Genomic DNA, 27,634 nt, shown 5'->3' on the forward strand with positions numbered 1-27,634 from the left:
TAAAGTTGGATATTGGACGGAAAAGAATAATTGACACTAGAATGAAGTCCAAAGACTTTTTTGCTTAAACAAATATATTGCCCCTATTTCCATATTTCATTAGCACAACCATTAGGCTCTTTGTCATTTGGATTTAACTCTACCTTCGTGCTTCTTTTCCTCATTTGTTATAGTAGTAGCATCCCGACAAAAATTCTCTTTTATCTCCCTCACATTTACCTCTTTTGTCATCACCTTCTCTATTTTCTCACACAAAAAACTAATTAGATTCACATTCCACGACCGCATCTACAGAAATAATTTGGTTTACTGCATTTTTATCCTCACTATCTTCATTATTGCTGCAAACAGCCAATTCTATAACTGTCACTGAATTATTATTTCCAGGATTATCCAAAGTAACAATCAAACTACTTTCACCCGCAATTTCTTTCTCACCAAATGAATTCACATCATCCAAATTAATGTTCTTTTTAGAACTATGCTGCTTCGGGATCACTTGGCTTCCCGGCGAAGAAATGGGGGGAAAGGGTTCTGGGAAAATTAGTTCGAGACCAAATAACCAATACCGTTGCCAATGATAACGTCTATTCCTTTGTGGAATAACTCCAAAAAACCACAACCTTAAAAATCTGAAAAGAAAAGTGCAACCAATAATCGGTGCGATAAGACTGTAAGTAAGCATTTCACTCTTGTCTATATTTGGAATGCAATGATATCGAATTTCCACAGGGATTATAAATTCTAACACGGCATCTTGCAAAAAACACGTACTAGTGAGACAACACATTACTATATCCTTAAACTTCTTCAGACAATACATTACCATATCCTTAAACTTCTTGAGAACTACTATCACCATGCTAATTGCTTTCTCCATGTTTGGATTTGAGGTATTGTTTTGAATAATTTCCTTATGAGGAAAAGGAGCATACACTATATATAACGTTAACGTAACCAGAGTGGATAAGCATTACTCATACCTAAGCGATAAAGAGGAATTAAGGGATATCTACTACTCAATTTTATAGATAATAACTACCTTAAGTGATAAACTAGCCACGGAATCCTCAATTATTATTTGAAAATACTTCATTTCAAGTTTTATTTTTATAATAATTATTATTCCTCTAGGAAGCTGCCTCCAAAAAGTTCATCATATTAGATTTTTTAGTTGCTAGACTCGTCTCATGTAATCAACAAATATTATTTGTCGAAATAGAACAGTATTCGATTTCCGTGTTCTTGACTGATGGTTTGAGAGGAGAGAAATAGTTTTGTTTTGTTACTGGGAATCTTATTTCCCACCTAAAAGACGGTCAAAGAATTTTTGTTCCTACTGAATAAATTGATAAACTCATCTCCTATATTTGATTGGTTTTAAGACTTTATTATTAGTAGTTAAATAATTAATAGTTTTCTTCAAAAATCAGATAATAATTATTTATAAGATATATTTTTATATTTTTAAAACCATATACCAAATAATTGTCAAATAGACAAATTTTAGGTTACATTCAAATAGACAAGACACAAATTAGTGTCACATATATATGAATGGTTGTCAAATACACCTAACCTTATAAGTCACAATCACACAATGGTAGAACGTCACATTCACATAAATATATTACAAATATTTTAGATCACAATCACACAAGGTCAATTTTCAAAAAAACATATCTTAGGTTATAACCTTGCATTGTAAATATGCATATTTTAAATTATAGATTGTCATGATTGCACAACCTATATGTCACAAGGGATGTGCTTGCTGTACACTCTTGAGTACAGCAAGACACATAGCCCCCTCACATGAGTCGAGCCCGCGCTGAACGTGGGCCCCCCTCATGTTGGGGGGTTGTAACATTGTACAGCCCTTAAGGCTATACAAACAGCTTTGCCCTTTAATCACACTGCATCAGATCACAGACATAATTTTTGTATTAAATGACCCAAAAATATTATAGCTGATGCATGTGATGGAAAAAGTGTTTTTCCTGGCTCTTTTTTTGGCGAGTAGACGATGATTGTGTCTTCTTGGACACGTGTATCTTCGATAGAATTTCTTAAAGGATTGTTGATTCACCAATAGGCGTAAAATAATGCAAAATTATGGTCAATTATTCCGAAGAAATTGTGGACAAGGAGGAAAAAAATTATTTAGGAGAAACCACGTTAAAAATTTGTGGACAGTGCCTTCATCTATTATGGAATCAAGCCATGGAGGTATGTGATTCTTATTATTGATTTAGAATTCGTGTGAACGTTAGAAAGGAAGATAAATTTTTGGACTTGTTTTATTAATAGTTTTTTACGAAAAATGATCTGGTGCAATGAGTGGTCTAATGTGAAAATGAGTGTTGTGTTATTTAAGTGGCGGATTTAATGCATGGCCAGCTAGGGCGGCCGCCCTAGCTGGACTTGTGAGGGAGATTTTTTTTTTTTTTTTTAGATAAAAATTTTAGTTTATATAACTGGTAGTTCATTTTATTTTTCAAATTCTCTTTTGTTTAGTTGGTTAGAGTTTGCATTTTTATATTGCAAGTCTTGGGTTCGATCCCTTTCCGTTCATTTCATTGTGCAAAATTTTCATTTCTACAATATTTACCAAAATTAATTCTCTAAGGAAATGATTCGAACCTATAACTTCTAGTTTGTATAATTGGTAGCTTAACCATCATGGCAATAATTGAATTTTGAATCTAAATTTAACAAAATAATATATGTTAAGACTCTAGACGAGTCAATGACTATTTTTTATTTTTATTTTTATTTTTTTTGTTGGTTTTTGTCGTTTTAAATATTTTATGCTTTAATAATTTATAAGATATGAGTATTTAGTTTTAATTTATATATTATTTGAAAATTTGTCTACTATGAATTGTCATATTAAAAATTAATTTGAATATCATGAAATGTGAATATATGATTTATGAAAATTGAAAATGAGAAATTGGGGAAATTGTAATTTGTGATGAATTGGTGTTGAGAATTGGAAATTGACTTTAATTATATTTTAAAATTAATTTTAATTACGTTTAATCTTTGATTAACGTTCAATTCTCATACTGATTATGGAATGATTTTTTCAATTGAATCTCAATATAATTCGTGTAGTGGTGTATTTAACCTCTCAACTACTTTTAGTAAAGCAAACGATTTGTTAAGCATTGATAACACAAAGAAGTTTTATATATAATGTAATTTATATTATTTCGGATTGTATTGAAATATGATATGATATAAATATACAATTTTTACGTTTTAGTGTATTTACATATAGATCGAAGAATTTTTAATATTATTTAATTTAATATTAATAAACGATATGCTATACAGCCGTTGACTATCGACAGTCGACGGCCAACAATCAAAGATCGCCCTAGCTGAGTCGAAATCCTAGATTCGCCCCTGGTTGTGTACATGAAATATTAAGGTAGATGCAAGTAACGTTGCTGTCCCTAGAAGCCAACAGGAAAATAATTATAATAGACAATGTTTTAGCAAACATGGATGCATCATTTAGACGCCCACGCCCGGAACGGATCCCAAATCTACCTGGTGAAGAAGACTTCACTGCTTTTTGATTCTGCATGGATACAAGTATTTTAAACTATTTTGCCTTTTAATTCCTGCATGACTATTTTTTTTAGTATATATGATTTAAATTTAAAAATATATATAGAAAGTAAAATTAGAAATAATAATTGGGATGGGTTTGAGAGTTTAAGAAATTATTGTAATATCAAAACCGCAATAAAGAATGTACCAATTTTATTCCTTTCTGGAAAAAATGTAATGTTAATTCAGACAATTATCTTAAATATGAAAACTAACGAAAAGGATAATAAGAAAATAAATTTTATGTTTAACCAAAGAGAAAGGGATAAAATGGAAACTTATGCTAATATGAGAGGTTTATTGATATTTATAAAACTATATGATGTTTCTGAAATTGGAGAAGAGGTTTCTCAGTTTATTCTAAAAATAATATTAATTAAATTACTTCGATAACTTAATTTATACTTAAAAATATGTGAGACACTTATAACTAGTTACATGGTGTCTAATTCCAAAATAATAATAAAATTAAAAAAGAATAAAATTTATTTTTATTACTTGTTGGGTAAGTAAAGGAGGTTTAGGATTAATTGACTAACTTATTATGACGAATTACAGCATCATGTATGGCTAGCCGAGTTGGAATGAGCCTCAAAATGTTCTGTTGAAATTTTGTTTTTTCTGAAATAGATAAAAATAAATTAATCTACATGATTCCAACCAACACATGTAGTATCTGTAGTTTAAGAATGAAATCCCATTTTATAAATAATCCCAGTTCACCACGTTTTGCAATGTCCTGGTTATTGAACAAAACAAGAGCAAACATAAATTTAATTATAATATGATCCATACATATAACAAAAATTGCTATACATCTATGTTTCACACGGACTGAGGCAAAGAATTCAAAATCAACAGGGAAAAGAACCACAAGCAAATTTCATTTCCATTTCATTTGCTTCAAATCATTAAGAACATGTTTGTTACAGCTTAAAACACAATTAAAATCAAATTTTTGACTATTATTTTACTATTCTAACCGTCTTTTTTGAATTCTTCTCTCACAGGTAGGACCCACTTATTTCTAACGGTCAAAAAATCAATTAACAAAATCCTTACCAAACAAGCGCTAAATTCTCAAGGAAAAAAATGACATAAAAATAAATTAGATAATAGAAATAAAACATTTTTATGATATTAGTAATGCTTGCCAACCATTTAATCATACATTGCTTAGTTTGATTAAAAAAATGTGTAGTTTTTATTTCCTCGGTCGTAGATTTAGATCCGAGAATCGAATGGAACTTAAATGAGCCCATTTTTTTTATGGAGTTTAATACTCTTTATCACTTTTATGTTGTTTAAATGTGTGATTATCTACTCTGGTCATGTTATATGTAGTGAATACTCCTTTTATTCATGAGGGAATTCTTCAAAACAATATATCAAATCCAAACATGGAGAAAATAATGATTTTTCTTTTGCTTTTTGCTTACTAGATTTTTAAGGGTATGGCATTTTGGAGTTATTCCACAAAGGAGTAGACGTTACCATTGACAACCTTATTGGTTATTTGGTTTAGTTCCAATCCCCCCCCCCCTCCCCCCACAACCGATCTCTCTCCCCATTTCTTCCTCAAGGAGGTAGGTGATATCAAAGCAATATAGTTCTAAAATTCAGGCGATGCCAAAGCAGCATTGTTTTAAAAAGAACATTAATTTGGATATTGTGAATTCAATAGTTGAGAAAAGAAATTATGGGCAAAAGTAATATTATCGTTACTTTAATTGATTCTTGAAGTTGAAGTAATAATTCAATGGCAGTTATGAAGTTGGCCGTTTGTAGCAACAATTAAGATCTTGTGAATAAAAATGTAATAAACCAAACTATTTTTTGTAGATGTAGTAGTGAATATGTAACTAATTATTCTTTTTGTGAAGAAACAGAGGAGGTGGTCAGGACAGAAGCGTTGAATCAAAAATGACACCGCAGATCCTAATGATTGTGCTAATGAACTATGGAAACGGGATAATATATTTGTTTAAGCAAAAAAGACTTTCGAGATCATTAGTGTTAATTACTTCCCCTTTTTTTTTGGGTTCAACATCTAAGTTTATATTTTGTTCTATTGTGCTCATTATACTTATCTTTGTTATTTACTTTTGCATTGACATTGAATAGCTAAATTATTTTATTTCTTGATTTGTTTTCTAGCTTGACAAAATAAAATAAAAGAAGATGACTCATCTTTTCCAATGTTCCACCCAGTACATGGCAGCCAATAACTGCTCCCATACCAATATTTCAAATAAAACGACTCATTTTTTATGTAATGAAAGTCATGAAATGCATGTCGATCCATCTATATAAAATACTGAATTTGTAGGACATGCATCACTAATACAACTCTTGAATGGTTGTTTTTTGCAATGCCCGAGTACAAGAAACAAGTTTAACGATATTTCAGTTCCTTACAAAAAAAATTAATGCATAAAGATTCACCACTGCGAGCCCCCTCTCGCCCCGTCACTGATCCATGTAGTTTCCTGTAGGGGTGAAAATGGGAAATCTAAATTAAATGTGCATATGACATAAAATCATCATTAAAGCAAGAAGAAAATCCGTAATTAACTAGTTTAATTATCTTCCTGGAATACATGAAAATTGAAATGAAGCAAAATTTTGCTACGACATATAAGAATTTGTTCAAGAAAATTACCATTGTTAATATTGAAGCAAATTAGGAACCCAGTTAGGAATCCAACCGTTGAACAAGGGACTGGCGGGATCTAACGGGAGAAACTCATGGTAAAAATCATCCATGAAATTAGCATTACCACGAGGACAAATCTGACAAAATACAAAACACTTAAAAGGTGATGTAAAAGTTATATATATGTGCAAACAATAATATAATATAAAAATACAAAATTATATTACCGTAACAATTGAACCCAAGACTGCAGTTGCGATCATACAACCCGCTTTCACTTTATAATTTTTGGCATGTTTAGGTTCTTTGAAAACTCTGCAAACCAAATTGCAATCCGAATTGCAATGCAAAGTTTCAATGCCAACACTTAAAAGTTGAAGAACAATTGTACTCGAGATGTGATGCTCATCATCTTTTGACCATACTCGTATGGCAATCAACACCAAAAGTGTTCCCACATCAAAAGATACATCATACAAGATTTTCTCGTCCGAAATTATATGGACCAACCATCCATGGAAAAGAAATATCAAAATGAGGAAGATGAATCGGCTTTTCAGTCGGGCTCTAAGCAAAATCCTCACCACAAACGGCACAATAAAAATGCATGCTATAAGAGACCCGAATAGCGTACCGACTTGCGTACCGATGAGACTTCCAATGTCTACCTCGTCGTCTTTATGACGTGATAATGTGACCAAAATAGAGAATGCAATGATCAATATAATACAGGAAACCGACCAAATACGAAATAGCCATGGACCTCCAACCTGATCAGCATTAGCACCATTTTCACCAGCAGCAGGCTCACCTTCCCCTTCACCAACAAGTATAAATTGAAATTAAAATTTTGCATTTTAAACTATGGCCAGTTTTAAAGCCCAAACCCTAATATTTTCAAATGCGTAGTGCACTTTCACTTTAGTATATCACTTAACCAGAAACAAAGTAAAACAATGTTACCTTCAACAGCAACAGCGGGCAAGGCAACAACTTGTCCTCCTGCACCATGTACAGCACCATCATTTCCATCTTCATCATTAGGTACAGCAACTTCATTGACTTCTTCTTGTCCTCCATTTCCGGGTACAAGTTCAACAGCAGCAGGGTGTTGAAAAATATGGAGCCTAAATGTTAGGCTTCACAATTTCAATGGTGGCAGACACATTTCCTCAAAAGCATGGCAGCAAATGTTGAAAAAGAATGTGAATGGAAAAGATGAAAACCATGCAGCCGAATTTTTTGGAAGAAATTTCTTGCCATGCATTTATGGGAGCCAATTTTGTTGAAAATTGATGGATATGCATTTAATGAGGAAGGTGAAATTTTTCCTATAAATTGGAGCCAAAGTAGGAGGAAAGAAGTGTGCCAAAAAGAGAGCAAAAAAAGAAGTGCAAGAAAATCGTGTAGAGTGAAAACACGAGAGATAGTGAGCAAAACAGAAAGTGAGAAGCAGTTAGACTTTCGTTTGTGTAGAAAATTAACGAGAGAAAATTGAGAGATTGTCTTTGCGTAGGCAAATAAAATACAGAGAGTGTATTTGTTGTATTCCTTTTATTCTCTTGTTGATACAGTAAAAGAATTGGTGTGGGTTTGTGGACATAGGCACGATTGCCGAACCACATAAATTCTTGTGTCACTTGCACTTATTATTTTTTTGCTACATTTATTTCTTCTCAGTTCAAATTATTTTGCGTCCCACTGATCCTGGCGGAATTAGTAGCGGTCTAGTTTCCTAACAACTGGTATCAGAGCTCCAGAATTTAAGTGGGAGGAATGGCAACAGACGAGAAGATATCCAAAATCGATAAGTTTGATGGTACAAACTTTGGATTTTGGAAGATGCAAATGGAGGACTATTTGTACCAAAAGGACCTGTATAAACCACTTCACGTAAAGCCGGAGGACATGACCGACGACGAGTGGGAATTACTTGACCGAAAGGCTCTTGGCACAGTAAGACTGACATTATCAAAGTCAGTCGCTTCAACATAAAAAATGAGAAGACGACGGCATCTCTCACGGCGGCCCTGTCGAGCATGTATGAACAACCATCTGCAGCAAACAAAATCCATTTAATCAAAAAGCTATTTACTATGAAAATGGCGGAAGGCGAAAGATTTGGAGAACATCTAAATGTGTTCAATGAAGTGACGGACCAGTTAAACACAGTCGAAATCACGTTCAGTGATGAGGTTCGAGCTTTGTTAATTCTCGGGTAGCTGCCTGAGAGTTGGAATGGCACAGTTACAGCAATTAGTAGCTCTGCCGGAAAGTCCAAATTTAAATTTGAAGATGTCGTGAGTATGATCCTGACCGAGGAAATACGAAGACAGTCAGAAGGTGTTTCCACTTCTGGAGCCGCTTTGAACGTGGAGAGCAGAGGCAGAAGTTCAAACAGAAGTAAAGGACATTACAGGAGCAAATCAAGATTTGGTCTATCAAAATCCAGAAATCTAAAGAATTTCAACAAATCAAAAGTTGTTGAATGTTGGAATTGTGGCAAGACCGAACACTACAAAAATCAGTGTCAAGTTTCCAAGAAAGAAAATGAAAACAAGACCGAGGCCAATGTTGTAGCAGAGGAATCAGATGATGCTTTGATATGCTCTTTGGAAAGCAAAATAGAATACTGGGTAATAGATTCTGGAGCATCTTTTCATGCTACATCAAATGAACTCTTTACGAGTTATGAGCCGGGCAATCTTGGAAAAGTATATCTTGGTGATGATCAACCTTGTGACGTAGTCGGCAAAGGCGAAGTACAGATCAAGCTTAATAGATCTGTATGGAAATTGAAGGATGTCAGACACATTCCAGACTTGAGGAAGAACCTGATATCTGTGGGACAACTATCAAGCGAGGGTTATGTCACAACCTTCAGCGATGATATTTGGAAGGTTTCCAGGGGTGCAATGACCATAGCACGAGGCAAGAAAAGTGGTACTCTTTACACCACAACGAGTGCTTGCGGAATAATTGCAGTTGCTGATTCAAATGAAGATCCGAATCTATGGCACCAGAGACTGGTGCATATGAGTCAGAAAGGACTCAAGTACATGCATGACAAAGGGAAACTACCAGGACTTCAATCTATTGATGCAGACCTATGTGAGAGTTGCATCTTCGGGAAGCAGAAGCGGGTGAGTTTCAACAAGTGTGGCAGAACTCCGAAGCAGGAAAAGCTAGAGTTAGTCCACACGGATGTCTGGGGGCCAGCTGCAGTTCAATCTATTGGCGGAAAGTCTTATTTTGTGACTTTCATCGATGATCACTCCAGAAAAGTATGGGTCTACTTCTTGAGACACAAATCCGAAGTGTTCGAGATGTTCAAGAAGTGGAAAGCTATGGTGGAGAATGAAATAGGTTTGCAAGTAAAGAAATTGAGATCAGATAATGGCGGAGAGTATGAACATGCTGATTTCAAAAGGTTTTGTTACCAGAGTGATATCAAACTGGAAAGGACGTTGCCAGGAACACCGCAACAAAATGGTGTGGCTGAACGAATGAACCGGACGTTGACAGAGAGAGCCAGAAGCATGTGGTTACATGCTGGCTTGCCTAAACAATTTTGGGCTGAAGCTATCAACACAGCAGCATACTTAATCAATCGCGGGCCTTCAGTGCCTTTGGAGTACAGGATACCGGAGGTATGGAGCGGAAAAGAAATAAAACTTTCTCATTTGAAAGTTTTTGGTTGTATCGCATATGTACATATTAGTGATCAAGCTAGGGGTAAGCTTGACCCCAAATCACTAAAGTGTACATTCATTGGATATGGTGGAGATGAGTTCGGGTATCGCTTTTGGGATGATAAGAACAAAAAGGTCATCAGAAGTCGGGATGTCATATTCAATGAAAGGGTGATGTACAAGGATAGAGATATAGCGCATTCCAGTGACATACATGATAATCCAACATACGTTGAGTTGGATGATACTCCAAGTAGTAGTATGTCAAAGCAGACAGATGAAAGTCCTTAGCTAGAGGAAGCTGTTGTGGAGACTTTACCTCCAACTCCTATTCCTAGAAGATCTTCCCGACCACATGTTCCAAACAGAAAGTACATAAATTATTTGTTACTTACTGATGCCGGTGAACCTGAATGCTATGATGAGGCATGTCAGGGAGAGGATGCAATTAAGTGGGAGCTTGCAATGAAAGATGAGATAACGTCTCTTATCTCTAATCAAACGTGGGAGCTAGTTGAGTTGCCTGCAGAAAAGAAAGCCCTACATAATAAATGGGTCTATCGAGTCAAGGAGGAATATGACGGATCAAAGAGATACAAGGCGAGATTGGTGGTCAAAGGCTTTCAACAGAAAGAAGGAATTGACTACACAGAGATTTATTCTCCAGTAGTAAAGCTGACAACAATTCGATCAGTCTTAAGTATTGTTGCAGCAGAGGGGTTGCACTTAGAGCAGTTAGATGTGAAAACTGCCTTTCTCCATGGTGACCTAGAGGAGGAAATATATATGCAGCAACCAGAGGGTTTCTCAATCAAAGGAAAAGAGAAGTTCGTGTGCAAATTGAAGAAAAGCTTGTATGGCTTAAAACAAGATTCGAGACAGTGGTACAAGAAGTTTGACGGATTTATGCAGAAAAATGGCTACTACAAGTGCAATGCCAACCATTGTTGCTATTTTAAGAGGCTGGAGTCCAACTACATTATTTTGTTACTTTATGTTGATGACATGTTAGTAGCGGGATCAGACATGAACGAAATCCAGAAATTAAAGAAGCAACTGTCAGCAAAATTTGAAATGAAGGACTTGGGTCCAGCTAAACAAATTCTAGGGATGAGAATTTGTAGGGACAAGCAAAAAGGCACTTTGCAGTTATCACAGGCCAAGTACATTAGTCAAGTTTTGCAGAGGTTTAACATGAACAATGCAAAGGCAGTTAGCACACCATTGGCTAACCACTTCCGTCTATCAAACGACCAGTCTCCAAAAACAAAAGAAGAAAGAAACTTCATGGCTAATATTCCATACGCCTCAGCCATTGGAAGTTTAATGTATGCCATGGTCTGTATAAGACCAGACATTGCTCATGCAGTGGGAGTTGTGAGCAGATTCATGACAAATCCAGGAAAATAGCATTGGGAAGCAGTGAAGTGGATATTGAGATATCTACAGGGTACTGTTGATAAATGTTTGTGTTTCAAAAGATGTGAGTTGGCACTACAAGGCTTTGTAGATGCAGATTTTGCTGGCGAGGTCGATTACAGGAAAAGCACCACTGGTTATTTATTCACAGTTGGTACTACTGCAGTGAGTTGGGTTTCGCAAAAATAGAAGATTGTTGCTTTATCCACTACAGAAGCAGAGTACGTGGCAGTAACCGAAGCTAGCAAAGAGATGATTTGGTTACAAGGTCTGTTGACAGAATTGGGTCTCAAGTAGGAAAAGAATGTTTTGCACAGTGATAGTCAGAGTGCTATACATCTGGCAAAGAATGCAGCATTTCATTCGAGAACGAAGCACATAGGACTTCGTTATCACTTCATCAGATCTCTCTTGGAGAATGGAGTATTAACACTGGAAAAGATCCAGGGCAGTAGAAACCCAGCTGACATGTTAACCAAGGCGGTAACTACGGAAAAACTGGAGTTGTGTTCAACTTCAGTTGGCCTTCTAAAATGAAGATAAGGAAGGTGATCCACACCAATTTTACTAAAAAGAAATTACTCGCAGGATGTCTCGAGGTGAAGCCACATTAGTCTCCAAGTGGGAGATTGTTGAAAAATATGGAGCCTAAATGTTAGGCTTCACAATTTCAATGGTGGCAGACACATTTCCTCAAAAGCATGGCAGCAAATGTTGAAAAAGAATGTGAATGGAAAAGATGAAAACCATGCAGCCGAATTTTTTGGAAGAAATTTCTTGCCATGCATTTATGGGAGCCAATTTTGTTGAAAATTGATGGATATGCATTTAATGAGGAAGGTGAAATTTTTCCTATAAATTGGAGCCAAAGTAGGAGGAAAGAAGTGTGCCAAAAAGAGAGCAAAAAAAGAAGTGCAAGAAAATCGTGTAAAGTGAAAACACGAGAGATAGTGAGCAAAACAGAAAGTGAGAAGCAGTTAGGCTTTCGTTTGTGTAGAAAATTAACGAGAGAAAATTGAGAGATTGTCTTTTGATTAGGCAAATAAAATACAGAGAGTGTATTTGTTGTATTCCTTTTATTCTCTTGTTGATACAGTAAAAGAATTGGTGTGGGTTTGTGGACGTAGGCACGATTGCCGAACCACGTAAATTCTTGTGTCACTTTCACTTATTATTTTTTTGCTACATTTATTTCTTCTCAGTTCAAATTATTTTGCGTCCCACTGATTCTGGCGGAATTAGTAGCGGTCTAGTTTTCTAACATAGGGTTAACTTCTATGGCATGATCCATTGTGAGAAAAGAGAGGAATAAATGGTTTAACCTATTGGGCGGTATTCCTGTAGAGTTAACAGAATGAATAATGTAACAGAATAAATGGTAGAACTATTTTGTCATTTCTGTAGAGGAATAGTGTCAAGTAAACGATTCCACCCCGTAGCATTGTTGGAATAATGCCAATTACACACCGTCCTTTCCTCTGAAATTTTTGTATTTTTCCACTCCCTTGAAGCCACGTGTACCGACCTGATAAAAATTGGAAAATAGGTTCAACCATATATATATATAATTTCAGAAAATGTTGCAGGGGGCTGAGGTGGCATCGCCTCGGTCCTTGATCGGAGTTTGCCCTGCCCTCTTCGTTTAGCATTTTCCATCCATACATATAACAAAAACTGCATTTACACGCCCCCAGGGCATATCTCCCAGTGGCAAAGGGGAGGGCGGATAGGGCTCAGCGCGGCAGTGTGCACAGTTCGATTCCCCGCAAGGTGGAATTGGCTTTGTTGTAAGCGGGAGTTACCATATGGGTTAACAGCCTTGGCCTATCCATGTGCTCTCCACTCTGGCTCCTGGGAGGCATATCCTGCGATTTACCTCCTCCACGATGACCCAGGGCAGGGTCGATGGGGGCCCTTAAGGTTGGGGTTCAACCTTTTTTTTTAAAACTGCATTTACACTCTGAAAAAGAAAAGGCCTCAAAAAATAATCACCAAATCGTGAAAGTCATCCATTACCACCAAAAGTGGCACTTGCTTTTCCTAGAAATATAGTGGCTGCACAATCTCATATGTCACAGCCAATCTTGGTAAAAGTAAACCAACCACATACTCGGATTAGCAAACCACATGTACGAGGAAGTAGGAAACCCTAAATGTAGGAAGTTGACTATACACCGGATTTCACTTCAGCTGCCCCTATGGAGATTGATCTACCGGCTGGCTACACTGTAGTCTTTCAGACCCCCTGCAATTGAGGAGAAGATGCTGCAAAAGCTGCTTCTGTTTTCCCATGGCCCATACATGTTGAAGAAGATTCCAACATATGCGTTGATCTAATATTTGTTTTTGAAGTGTGGGTTTCTAAAATGTTTCGTGAAATTACATCCCAGCTCTAAGATTAATCTGTTCTTTTGTTCTGTAGCTGATCATCTCTTTATGTTTCTGAATCAGTTTCAATTTTTCTTTCTCATGAAGGCTGAGTGACTATGGATGTATCTATCGTCGTAATGCTTTGTTGGACGGATTCTGAATTCATCCAAAAACCAACTGATATTATTCTATAAATTTACTTATAATTCTCAGTTTCTCACTCTCGTTAACGATCATGAATTTCACATTATTATTGTTATTATTATTATTTTTTATTTATTTTTTATTTTTCTGGGGGCTCCAGATATATATTCCAAGAACGTCTTCGTAACATGCAAGCAAGTTCGAAAATAAGAACTATTATATACGCGTATTCATTTTGATTAATTGGGTTCATATGTGAATCATTACCTATCATAGAGATAAAAATAGTGTAACGTATAAATATTATTCGATTGTAATTATCAAAAAGCAATGAAAAAAATGAGACGGGTATGTGTTCGTTTTCCATGAGCCACCACATAGTATTTACTATGTCACTGCATCATCTATTTTTTAGTCATGAATCTATTTTTGTGTGAAATGAACATGCATGCAATCAAGCTCCAAGAAGCCAACGTATATATAAAAAACCTGTGAATTGAGTAAAAGACTACTGCTGCAGTGAAATCATGTAACCGTAGCAAGCTGATTTCTAAAAGTGTCAATGTAAAGTTTTAAAGAGCTGGTTCACATATAATTAATTGGAGTATGTATTTCATATTACGGATCATGCATGAAACATGTATATGTTCAGGTACTCGATTGGATTACTTGAAATTATACAAACAGGCAACGTTATGGTACGTTTAAAATAACCGGAGATGTAAAAGGGTGAACTTTTTGTAACTTCAGCCTCAAAAAAGAAACCTTTTTCGTTAACTTATATTCTTAAGGTTTGAACCTTTTATTCGGACTTCTGTAAGCAAATGTTGGCATCCTAGCTGATCCCACACCAATCCTGGTGAAAATAAACTGCCCCATACTGTAATTAGCAAGCCGTGTACAGTATGTTGAAAAAGGTTGCACTGCTAACCCTAAAGTTAGTAAGTTGGCCGCTTCATATGGGATTTCAAGCCTGCTGGAGATTGATCAACCAGCTGGCTATACTGTAGTAACTGCAATGGAGGACAGGATGCTGCAGTGCAAAATCAGAATCTCTTTTTCCATGGCCCACACATGTTGATGAAGATAGCAATGTTTTCATTTCCCGCTCAAAGTGTGGTAAATGAATTTTTATTTATTTTATAAGCATGGACCTTCAGCCACAGCCCATCAGCTTTTCCACAATTACGAAGACAACCCTAATTTTGAGCTAAATAGCCCAGTTGAAATCGTGGTTGATTGCAGTTAAAGTTGGGACGAACTGGTTCCAGATGTAATCATATCTCAATCTTTATACTAAAACCCTAATATCAACTTTGACATGCATTTCATGTTTTTCACTTGAAAAATAAAACTGACGTAAAATATGGAGCGAAAGCTTAACTACTTTGACAGGAAAAAAAACATAAATCTTACATTCTTTCTAATTTGAAAGATGTTTTTTGGGGCGTGGGTGGGGCAGTTATTGACCGCCATAGTGAATTGGGAAAGATGAGTCACCATTTTTTTTTTTTTGTTAAGCTAGAATTAAAAATTAAGAAATAAACAATTCAGCTGTTCACATCATCGACTCTTATCATGTCAATAATTTCGCTAAAGTAAATAACGAAGATAAGTAAAATGAGCAAACATAGAACAAATTACGAAGTTAGATAAATGTAAACGACTATAAATTTTGACTATATAACAATTTTTGTATTTATGATTTCATGTTTTATTTAAGTTCGTTAAAAAAAATATGTGAAGAAGATATAATTGGCCATTCTATCACTTTCAGGGAGAGCTACTAGGGGACAAAAGTTCCAATTTGGTTTAGTTCTTAAATTAAATTGGGTAATCATGAGTATTGGACTTGAGCATCGAGAGGTTCATTTCATTTCAGTTCGATTCTTGATTCTACATCTAGAAGCAAGGAAATAAAAAAAGAATTGAACTTGTCAAATTTTATTTTCCCTTTTTGAATACTCGATAAGTTGATCATATCCCCATCTTTTAAGTTCTTGTCTGATTAGGAATTCTCCAAAGAGCATGTCATATTCATTCAAGTCGGAATTAATCATTATGAAATTTAACCATTTGCTTATTCTTATTTCCTGTCAATGGAGCAAAAAAAAAAAAATGTAGATCAATTGAACAAAAAAAAAAAAAAAAAAAAAAAAAAAAAAAAAAAAAAAAAAAAGAAAGAAAGAAAAAGAAAAAAATCAAACAGAAGTAAGAAATAAATAAACCAGTATTAAAAAATATAGTTCCCAATAATGGCGCCAAAAACTTATTGTCGATTTTATCCCGCAAGTAGACGGATCGCGACAAGTAATAAAGTGGACTTTTTGTGTTCGGATTATCATTCCCACGAGGACCATATTTTAATACTCAATTTATTATTTCTAACTTCTATTCGATAAAAATAAACAAAAAATTGATTGAAAGTGATTTTTAGATCTAACTACTAAAAATTTCGTGAATGCAACAGAAAATGAGTGAGACTTCAAATAATAAATGGAGATTAGGACGAAACAAATTTACCTATTGGTTACCTTTATTTCTAATATCGAGATTCATAAAATTAAAGTAGTGTTCGGTCGAATTCTTCTATGGTATTCAATTTACCTCTCTCGAGTTCTCACTGAGTCTATTTAAATAATTCAATTTCATATCTCTATGCGAACCAACATTATTTAAATGAAATGATAGTTCTAAGAATTCCTGTAGGATCGCATCAATTAATATAAGTATTTCTACTCATTTTATTAATTTACTGAATTTTAATATGTGGTCTAAATAAGAATTTGCATCTCTACGTAATTATTGTTCACGAAAACATTGAATAATTGGCCAGAAAATTAGAAAGGAAGATAATTTTTTGGACTTGTTTTATTAATAGTTTTTTACGAAATATGAGATGGTGCAATGACTGGTCTAATGTGAAAATGAGTGTCGTGTACATGAAATATTAAGATAGATGCAAGTAACGCTACTGTCCCTAGAAGCCAACAGGAAAATAATTATAATTGACAATGTTTTAGCAAACAAGGATGCATCATTTGGACGCCTACGCCCGGAACGGGTCCCAAATCTGGTGAAGAAGACTTCATTGCTTTTTAATTCTGTATGGATACAAGTATTTTAAACTAGTTTGACTTTTAATTCCTGCATGAATATATTTTTTAGTATATATGATTTAAATTAAAATATATATATAGAAAGTAAAAGTAGAAATAATAATTTGGATGGGTTTGAGAGTTTAAGAAATTATTGTAATATCAAAACTACAATAAAGAATGTATCAATTTTATTCCTTTCTGGAAAAAATGTAATGTTAACTCAGACAATTATCTTAAATATGAAAACTAGTGAAAAAGATAATAAGAAAATAAATTTTATAATTAACCAAAGAGAAAGGGATAAAATGGAAATTTATGCAAATATGAGAGGTTTCTGAAATTTATAAAATTAGATATGATGTTTTTGAAATTGGAGGAGAGGTTTCTGAATTTATTTTAAAAATAATTAAATTACTTTGATAACTTAATTTATACTTACAAATTTGTAAGACAGTGTATAACTAGTTATATGGGGTCTAATTCCAAAATAATAATAAAATTAAAAAGAATAAAATTTATTTTTATTTCTTGTTGGGTAAGTACAAAATTAAGGCGGGTATTGGGATGAGGTTTTGGTACAGAAATTAGTTTTAGATTTCTTTTAATTGAGGATTCCGTGGATAGTTTATCTCTTAGGTAGTTATTATCTATAAAATTGAGCTGTATATATCTCTTAATTCCTCTTTATCACTTAGATGTTCTTTAAATGTGCGATTATCTACTCTGGTCATGTTATTTGTAATGAATGCTAGCTTGTTTTCTTCATAAAGGAATTCGTCAAAACAATATATCAAGTCCAAACATGGAACACGTAATTAGCATGGTGATGGTAGTTCTCAACAAGCTTAAGAATATAGTAATGTATTTTTTCACTAGTACGTCTTTTGTGCATGATGCGTTGTTAGGATATTTAATCCCCATAGAGATTCGATATTATTTGATGCCAAATATAGACAATAGTCACGTGGTTACTTACGGTCTTATCATACCGATTTTTTCTTTGCTTTTTTGCTTATTAGATTTTTAAGGTTATTGTATTTTTGAGTTAGTCCACGAAGGAATAGACTTTACATTTGCCTTATTGGTTATTTGCTTTAGTTCCACTTCCCTGGCGACTGAATATAACAAATATCAGGTGTCAAATGATGAAGACAAATATTTTAGATCACAATCAAACAACATTATATGTTATAGTTGCACAATGCAACAAGAATTTTTGTACGAAATGACAATTTTTCAAAACACATATCTTAGGTTACAACCTTGAATTGTAAATGCATATTTAAAATTATAGAATGTCATAATCGCACAACCTATATGTAACAATCACACAACACAATAGACCACATACACAGTTTTCGCATAAAACGACCAGTAAACATTATAGCCGAGGCATATGATTGAAAAAACCTTTTTCTTGCTCTTTTTTTGGTTGGCACACGTTGATTGTGGTCTTCGTGGATACGTCTCCCTTCGATAGAGTTTCTTAAACAACTGTTGATTCATCAATATATGTAAAATAACGCAAAATTATGGTCAATTATTCTGAAAAAATTGAGGACAAGAAGGAAATAATTTTTTTTAGGAGAAATCGCATTAAAAATTTGTGGACAATATCTTCATCTATTCTGGAATCGCGCCATTGAGGTATGTGATTCTTATTTTTGTTCTAGGATTCGTGTGAACGTTGGAAATGAAGATAATTGTGTGTTTGCTTTGAAAGAATGGATTTGTTTTCCTTGTGCATGTACAGACTTGTGTTTTTGCCTCTCTTGCAACACAAGAAGGCCATATGCTCGTTTTTCTATCATTTTCTATTTGAGATTTTCGATTCATCCTTGTCCCACTTTTCTAAAGTTTAGATGTTGATGTTTTATTAGAGATGGTAAATGGGTTGAATTTGTTCGTTGGCTCGTCTCGACTTGGCCAATGGACTGTTCTGACCTCTTTTAGACGAGTCTTGGTTGAGTAGAGCTAAAAAAATTTGTACTTGCTCTATTAATATTTTACAAAAATTTATATATATAATTCTGATTAAAAATATGAAAACTAGTGGAAAAGATAATATGAAAGTAAATTTTATATAAAACCAAAGAGCTAATATAAGAGGATACTTAAATTGGGTAATTAGCACAAAACGTTCCTACTTTTCATGCTTTTTGTGAAAAACGTCTCCACCTTTCGTTTTTTGTAGAAAACATCATTTTCATCATTTTTCTTAATAAAAAGCTATAAAATGACTAATATATCCTTCTATTTAAATGAAAAAAATAAAGAATTAATTGTAATCATAGTTCCAATTTTTAAAAAAGTTCAAAAGAGGAGGTGGTGGTGGAGAATTTTTTTTTTTTTTATTTGGAACTACGATTGCACAAGAAATGATGAAAATGATATTTTGCACAAGAAAAAGGTAAAGGTATGGATGAAATGAGGCAAAAAACGAAATATAGGGACGTTTTCTACAAAAATCATGAAAGGTAAGGACGTTTTGTGCTAATTACCCTTCTTAAATTTATTAAAGGTTAAACAGTACAGTAGATGTCTATTCAGCAAACTATTTTAATCCCCCCTATAATTTGGGAATAGCACAAAACATCCCTCTTTAGAACCGTTAGTGTCCTCATAGTTCATTTTTTCAATAGAAACTATAAAATGACGAATAGACCATCGCATATAAACAAAAATAAAAAATAAAAAATAAAAAAAATAAAGAACTAATTACAACAGTGATCTCAAAACTTTCAAAAAAATTAAAAATAAATCCCAATAAATAATTAATATATCAAAACTAAAAATAAATAAATAAATAAAATCATGTACAATGGTGTTTGCAATTGACTTCTAGATAATGAAATCTGAATATCCTTTGCGCATAATTTCTTCTTTGCTTCATAAGCGTGATTTAATTCACAATATTCTTGGAATTGAAGATAATGGTATCCACCTTCATACTTATCTGGGTATCCTGGCAGTAACAAGTGCATTATAATTATTACCTTCACTTCAATTAGAGATATTACCCAGAAGAGAGTTAATGGATGGCACCTATGTCTTCTCTTAGCAGGTTTTGATTCTTCCAGTTTCTCTCTCATGGGTGGGAAAGTGATGCGATTCCGTAAAAAAAATGGGAATATTTTAAAAAGGTTGAACCCCAATCTTGAGGGCCCTTATCGCCTCGTCTCTAAAACTTTGTGAGGGAGGTAAATCGCGGGATGTGCCCCAGCGGGCCAGGGAACAAGAGCTGCATGTACACTGCACTTACAAGGAGTCCAATTCCATGTCTCAGAAATCAAACCCTCACACTGCGGCTACCAGCAAGGCGTGAAATAATCTCACACCTGTCCTTTGTACCACTAGGCTATGTCTCGGGGCCCAAAAAAAAAAATGGGAATATTTTTGTTGCATTTGAAGTGGATCGCAGGACACCTGGCATAGACACATAGCATGATGAGATGAGCATATGTGGCAATGGAGATTTTGTCTTTTTCTTTCTTAGTTATTTATATCAGCAATAAGTCCGCTTTCCCTGTTCTTAGGATCAGCCTCTCTTCTCGTGAATTACTGGTTCCTTCCACAATGGTTGACTCAGTTTGGATTTTGTTCCAACTCTTTTGCTTAGTTGCTTAAATTTCTGCTTTCAGTTCATTGTGTTCGGCTATAAAAACAATGAATTGAGACACACTTGAAAATCCCAATTGAATTTCTTTGGAGTGATTTCCAGATCCTGTCAGAACAGGCTAACTTTTTGAGAGTTTGTTTCTTGTCAAATAGTTACAACAGAATGGGTGTTCGTGATTTGAAACGTGACAATTTTTAACAGGGCTCGTCCTGTCGCAAGACATGCATGGCGATTAATATAAAAATTTCTATACATATTCAAATAATTAAATTCACAAGGAAAAAAAAGACATGAAAAATAAATTAGATAATGAAAATAAAACATTTTAATGATATTAGTAATGCTTGCTAACCATTTAATCATACGTTGAATAGTTTGATTAAAAAAAGATGTGCAGTTTTTAATTCCTTGGTTCTAGATTAAGAATCGAGAATCGAATGGAAATGAAATGAGCCCATTTTTTTATGGAGTTTAATACTCATTATCAAATTATTAATTTAAGAAGAACTTAACCAAACCCAAATTTTTGCCCCCAACAGATTCGGTATTTTATATAAAGAGATTGACATGCATTTCATGACTTTCGTTGAAAAAATAAATTAACATAAAATATATAAATATTTTTTTATTTGAAAGATTGGTTTGGGAACAATTATTGGCAGCCAAGTGATGGTGGGACATCGGAGAAGATGAGTTGTTGTTGTCGTTGTTATTATAGTTATTATTATTTTGTCGAGCCAGAATAACAAATCAAGAAATTAAACAATTCAGTTATTCAACTCTTATCACGTCAATAATTTGGCTAAAGTAATAACAAAGATAAGTACAATGAGCAACATAGAACAAAATATAAAGTTGGATATTGGATGGAAAAGAGTAATTGATACGAGAACGATCTCCAAATACATTTTTGTTTGAAAAATATATTGTCTCTATTTCCATATTTCATTAGCACAACCATTATGCTCTTTGTCATTTAGATTTAACTCTACCTTCACTCTTCTTTTTCCTCATTCATTACAGTAGTAGCATCCCCACAAAAGCTCTCTTTTATCTCCTTCGCCTTTACCTCTTTCATCACCACCTTCTCTATTTCCTCATGCAAAAAATAATTGGATTCATATTCCACCATTGCATCTACAGAAATAATTTGGTTCATTGCATTTTTATCCATGCGATCTTCATTGTTGCTGCAAACAGCTAATTCTATAATTGCCACTGAATTATTATTTCCAGGATTATCTAAAGTAACAATCAAACTACTTTCACCCACAATTTCTTTCTCACCTAATGAATTCACATCATCCAAATTAATGTTCTTTTTAGAACTATGTTCCTTAGGCGTCACCTGGCTCCCCGATGAAGAAATGGGGAGAGAGGGTTCCGGGGGAAGTGGAAATAAACCAAAGAACCAATAGGGTTGCCAATGATAACGTCTATTCCTTTGTGGAATAACTCCAAAACACCATAACCTTAAAAATCTAAAAAGAAACGTGCAACCAATAATTGGTGCGATAAGACTGTAAGTAACCGTTTCACGCTTGTCTATATTTGGAATGCAATAATATCGAATTTCTACAGGAATTATAAATGCTAGAAAGCCATCAAGCAAAATACACGTACTAGTGAGACAATACATTACTATATCCTTAAACATCTTGAGAAGAACTATCACCACGCTAATTATTTTCTCCATGTTTGAATTTGAGGTATTGTTTAGAGGAATTTACTTATGAGGAAAAGGAGCAAGCACTATATATAACATTAACATGGCCAGAGTGGATAAACGTTAATCGTACCTAAGTGATAAAGAGGAATTAAGGGATATCTACTACTCAATTTTATAGATAATGACTACCTAAGTGATAAACTAGCCTCGGAATCCTGAATTATTATTTGAAAATACTTCATTTCAAGTTTTTATTTTTATAATAATTATTATTCCTCTAGTAAGGTGCCTCCAAAAAGTTCATCATATTAGATTTTTTAGTTGCTAGACTCGTCTCAAGTAATCAACAAATATTATTTGGCAAATTAGAACAGTATTCGATTTCCGTGTTCTTGACTGATGGTTTGAGAGGAGAGAAATTGTTTTGTTTTGTTACTAGGAATCTTGTTTCCCACCTAAAAGACGGTCAAAGAATCTCAGTTCCTACTGAATAAATTGATAAGCCCTTCTCCTATGTTCTATTGGGCTTAAGATTTTATTATTATTAGTTAATTAATTAATATTTTTCTTCAAAAATCAGATGATAATTATTTATAAAATATATTTTAATATTTTAAAAAGCATATACCAAATAGTTTTCAAATAGAGAAATTTTAGGTTACATTCAAATGGACAAGAAGACACAAATTAGTGTTTCATATTTATGAATGGTTGTCACATACACATAACCTTGTAAGTCACAATCACACAATGGTAGTATATCACATTTACATAAATGTATTACAAATAGTTTAGATCACAATCATACAACAACGTAGGTTATAGCTGCATAACGTAATGAGAATTTTCGTACGAAATGGCAATTTTTCAAAACACATATTAGGTTGCAACCTTGAATCATAAATGCATATTTGAAATTCTAGATTGTCATGATCGCACAACCTATATGTCACAATCACACAACACATTAGATCACACACAATTTTCGCATAAAATGACTGAAAAATATTATAGCTGACGCATGTGATTGAAAAAGCGTTTTTTCTGGCTCTTTCTTTTGGCGAGTAGACGATGATTTTGGTCTTCTTGGATACACGTAACTTCGATAGAGTTTCTTAAAAGATTGTTGATTCACCAATAGATGTAAAATAAAGCAAAATTATGATAAATTATTCTGAAGAAATTGTGGACAAGAAGGGGAAAAAAAAAGATATTTAGTAGAAATCACGTTAAAAATTTGTGAACAATATCTTCATCCATTATGGAATCACGCCATGGAGGTATGTGATTCTTATTTTTGTTTTAGGATTCATGTGAAAATTAGAAAGGAAGATAATTTTTTGGACTTGTTTTATTAAAAGATTTTTACGAAAAATGAGCCGGTGCAATGACTGTTCTAATTTGAAAATGAATGTTATGTACATGAAATAATAAGGTAGATACAAGTAACATTGCTGTCCCTAGGGAAGCGCGAAGGTAGAGTTAATCAAAATGACACCGTAGAGCCTAATGGTTGTGCTAATGAATTATGGAAATGGGGACAATATATTTGTTTAAGCAAAAAAGCCTTTGGAGATCATTAGTTTTAATTGCTTTCTTTTTTTTTTTTTTTTTTGTGGTCAACATGTAACTTTATATTTTGTTCTATGCTGCTCATTATACTTATCTTTGTCATTTACTTTCACCAAATTATTGACTTGATAAGAGTTGAATAGCTAAATTATTTTATTTCTTTATTTGTTATTCTAGCTCGACAAAATAAAATAAAATAAAAGAAGACGACTCATCTTTTCCAATGTCCCACACACTACATGGTAGCCAATAACTTCTCTCAAACCAATCTTTCAAACAAAATGACTCATTTTTTTAGGTAATGAAATTCATGAGATGCATGTCAATCTACCTATATAAAATACTGAATTTGTAGGACATGCACGACTAATACACGTCTCGAATGGTTGTTTTTTGTAATGCCCGAGTACAAGAAACAAGTTTAACGAAATTTCAATTCCTCACAAAAACAAATGCATAAAGATTCACCACTGCGAGCCACCTATCTCCATGTCACTGATCCATGTAGTTTCCTGTAGGGGTGAAAATGGGAAATCTGAATTAAATGTGCTTTGACATAAAAACATCATTAAAGCAAGAAGAAAATTCGTAATTAACCAGTTTAATTTTTTGTAATGCCAAAGACATAAGAATTTGTTCAAGAAAATTACCATTGTTAATATTGAAGCAAATTAGGAACCTTGCTAGGAATCCAACCGTTCAAGGGACTGGCGGGATCTAACGGGAGAAACTCATGGTAATGATCGTCCATGAAATTAGCATTTACACGAGGACAAATCTGACAAAATACAAAACAATTAAAAGGTGATATAAAAGTTATGTATATATGTGAAAACAGTAATATAATAAAAAGTGCAAAATTATATTAATTACCGTAACAATTGAACCCAAGACTTCAGTTGCGTTCATCCACTTTCGCTTTATAATGTTTAGCATGTTTAGGCTCTTTGAAAACTTTGCAAACCAAATTGCAATCCGAATTGCAATGCAAAGTTCCAATGCCAACACTTAAAAGTTGAAGAACAATTGTACTCGAGATGTGGTGCTCGCCATCTTTTGGCCATACCTGTATTGCAACTAACACCAAAAGTGTTCCCATCTCAAAAGATACATCGTACAAGATTTCCTCATCCAAAATTATATGGACCAACCATCCATGGAAAATAAATATCAGAACGAGGAAGACAAATCGGCTCTTCAGTCGGGCCCTAAGCAAAATCCTTACCACAAACGGCACAATAAAATGCATGCTATTGCAGGCACGACTAGCATACCCAAGAAAATTGTGATGTCTACCTTGACGGCTTTATGAAAAACTAATGTGAATAAAATAGAGAGTGCGAAAATCAAAGAAAAACAGGCAATGAGCCAAATAAGAATCAAGCATGGACGCTCAACTTGATGAGCATTAGCACCAGTTTCACCAGCTGCAGGTTCACCTTCCCTTTCACCAACAAGAAGAAATTGAAATTAAAATTTTGCATTATAAACCTATGGCCAGTTTTGAAGCCCAAACCCTAGTATTTTCAGATGCATAGTGCATTTTCACTTTGGTATTTCATTTAACCGGAAAAATAGTAAAACAATGTTACCTTCAACAGCAACAACGGGCAAGGTTTCACCAGCTTCTCCTCCTGCACCATCTACAGACCATCATCTCCTTCTTTACGATTAGGTACAAATAGGTTCAACCATTTGTTCTGTTAACTCATCTACAGCAATACCACCCACTATTCCTCATGCCATAGATGTTAACCCTGGTGCTGTTGAACTTGTACCCAGAAATGGAGGACAAGGAGAAGTCAATGAATTTGTTGTTGTACCTAATGGTGAAGAAGGAAATGATGGTGCTGTACATGGTGCAGAAGGAGAAGTTGGATGCTCAACTTGATGGGCATTAGCACCTTTTTCACCAGCAGCAGGATCACATTCCCCTTCACCAACAAGAACGAATTGAAATTAAAATTTTGCATTATAAACATATGGCCAGTTTTGAAGCCCAAACCATAGTATTTTCAAATGCACAGTGCATTTTCACTTTAGTATTTCACTTAACCAGACACAAAGAAACAATGTTACCTTCAACAGCAACAATGGTCAAGGCTTCAACAACTTCTCCTTCTGCACCATGTACAGCACCATCATTTCCTTTCTCCACCATTAGGTACAATAACAAATTCATTGACTTCTCCTTGTCCTCCATTTCCGGGTACAAGTTCAACAGTAGCAGGTTTAACATCTACGGCATGATCCATTGTGAGAAAAGAGAGGAATAAAATGGCTGAACCTATTGCTGTAGAGGAATAAATGGTTTAACCTATTGGGCGGTATTGCTGTAGAAGAGTTAACAGAATAAATGATAGAACTATTGCTGTAGAGGAATAGTGTCAAGGAAATGAATCCACCTGCAGCATTGTTTAAATAATGCAAATTTCACGTCCTTCCCTCTGAAATTTTTGTATTTTTTTCTTTGTTTTTTCCACTCCCTTGAAGCCACGTGTAACGACCTGATAAAATTGGAAAATAGGTTCAGAAAATGTTGCAGGGGGCTGAGGTGTTGTCGACTCGGCCTTTGATCTGAATTTGCCGTGCCCTTTTGGTTTAGCATTTTCCATCCCTACATATAACAAAAACTGCATTTACACTGTGAACAAGAAAAGCCTCAAAATATAAGCACCAAATCGTGAAAGTTATCCATTACCACCAAAAGTGGCATTTACTTATTCCTAGAAATATAGTGGCTGCACAATCTCATAAGTCAGCCAATCTTCGTGAAAGTAATCGAACCGCATACTCGGATTAGCAAGCCATATGTACATGGAAGTTGGAACCCTAAATGTAGGAAGTTGACTACACAGGGGATTTCACTTCTGCTGCCCCTATGGGGATTGATCAACCAGCTGGTTATACTGTAGTCTTTCAGACCCTCTGCAATAGAGGACAGGATGCTGCAAAAGCTGGATCTCTTTTCCCACGCCCCATACATGCATGGGTAAAAAACTGAATTTCCAATGTAACACAATATGGTTTCACAACAAACAAAATGTTTTACAGAAAGAAAAGAACAATTGTTTTAGTCATGAATCTATTGTTGTGTGAAATGGAATTGCAGAGCAGGAAACATGCATGCAATTCAAGCTCCAAAAAGCCAACGTATACATAAAAACCTGTGAATTGAGTAAATGACTACTGCTACAATGAAATCATGTAATTGTAGCAAGCTGATTTCTAAAATTGTCAATGTAAAATTTTAAAGAGTTGGTTTACATATAATTAACTGGATTACATATTTCATATTACGTATTTCATATCTCAACAAAGAAACCCTTTCCTTATTTTCTCCCCCTTAACTTACATCCTCAAGGTGAACCTTTTGTGCGGACAACATCTGTAAGCAAACGTAGGCATCCTAGCTAATCCCACACCTAAATTGGTGAAAATAAAACTGCCAATTACTGTAATTAGCAAGCCGTGTACAGTGTGTTGAAAAAGATGGCTCTGCTAACCTTAAATTAAGTAAGTTGGCTTCATATGGGATTTCACGCCTCCTGGAGATTGATCGACCAGCTGGCTATACTGTAGTAACTGCAATGGAGGACAGGATGCTGCAGTGCAAAATCAGAATCTCTTTTTCCATGGCCCGTACATGTTGAAGAAGATAGCAATGTTTTCATTTCCCGCTCAAAGTGTGGTAAATGAATTTTTATTTATTTTATAAGCACGAATGTGGGAAACCTAATTTTGAGCTTGCTATCTTACACACATTTG

General features: G+C 34.3%; 1 long non-coding RNA gene across 1 annotated transcript; it reads right to left on the reverse strand.

The window, feature by feature from the left end:
- Window positions 1-24,192: 24,192 nt before the first annotated feature.
- On the reverse strand, window positions 24,193-24,798 carry LOC111375726. Its single transcript, XR_002699349.1, has 3 exons — window positions 24,740-24,798; window positions 24,517-24,644; window positions 24,193-24,378 (listed from the first exon to the last, which is right to left on the reverse strand). It is a non-coding gene; the product is annotated as an uncharacterized LOC111375726 (long non-coding RNA).
- Window positions 24,799-27,634: the final 2,836 nt, after the last annotated feature.

The sequence above is a fragment of the Olea europaea genome, chromosome 2 (assembly GCF_002742605.1).
Source record: "Olea europaea var. sylvestris chromosome 2, O_europaea_v1, whole genome shotgun sequence".
Classification (NCBI taxonomy): domain Eukaryota; kingdom Viridiplantae; phylum Streptophyta; class Magnoliopsida; order Lamiales; family Oleaceae; genus Olea; species Olea europaea.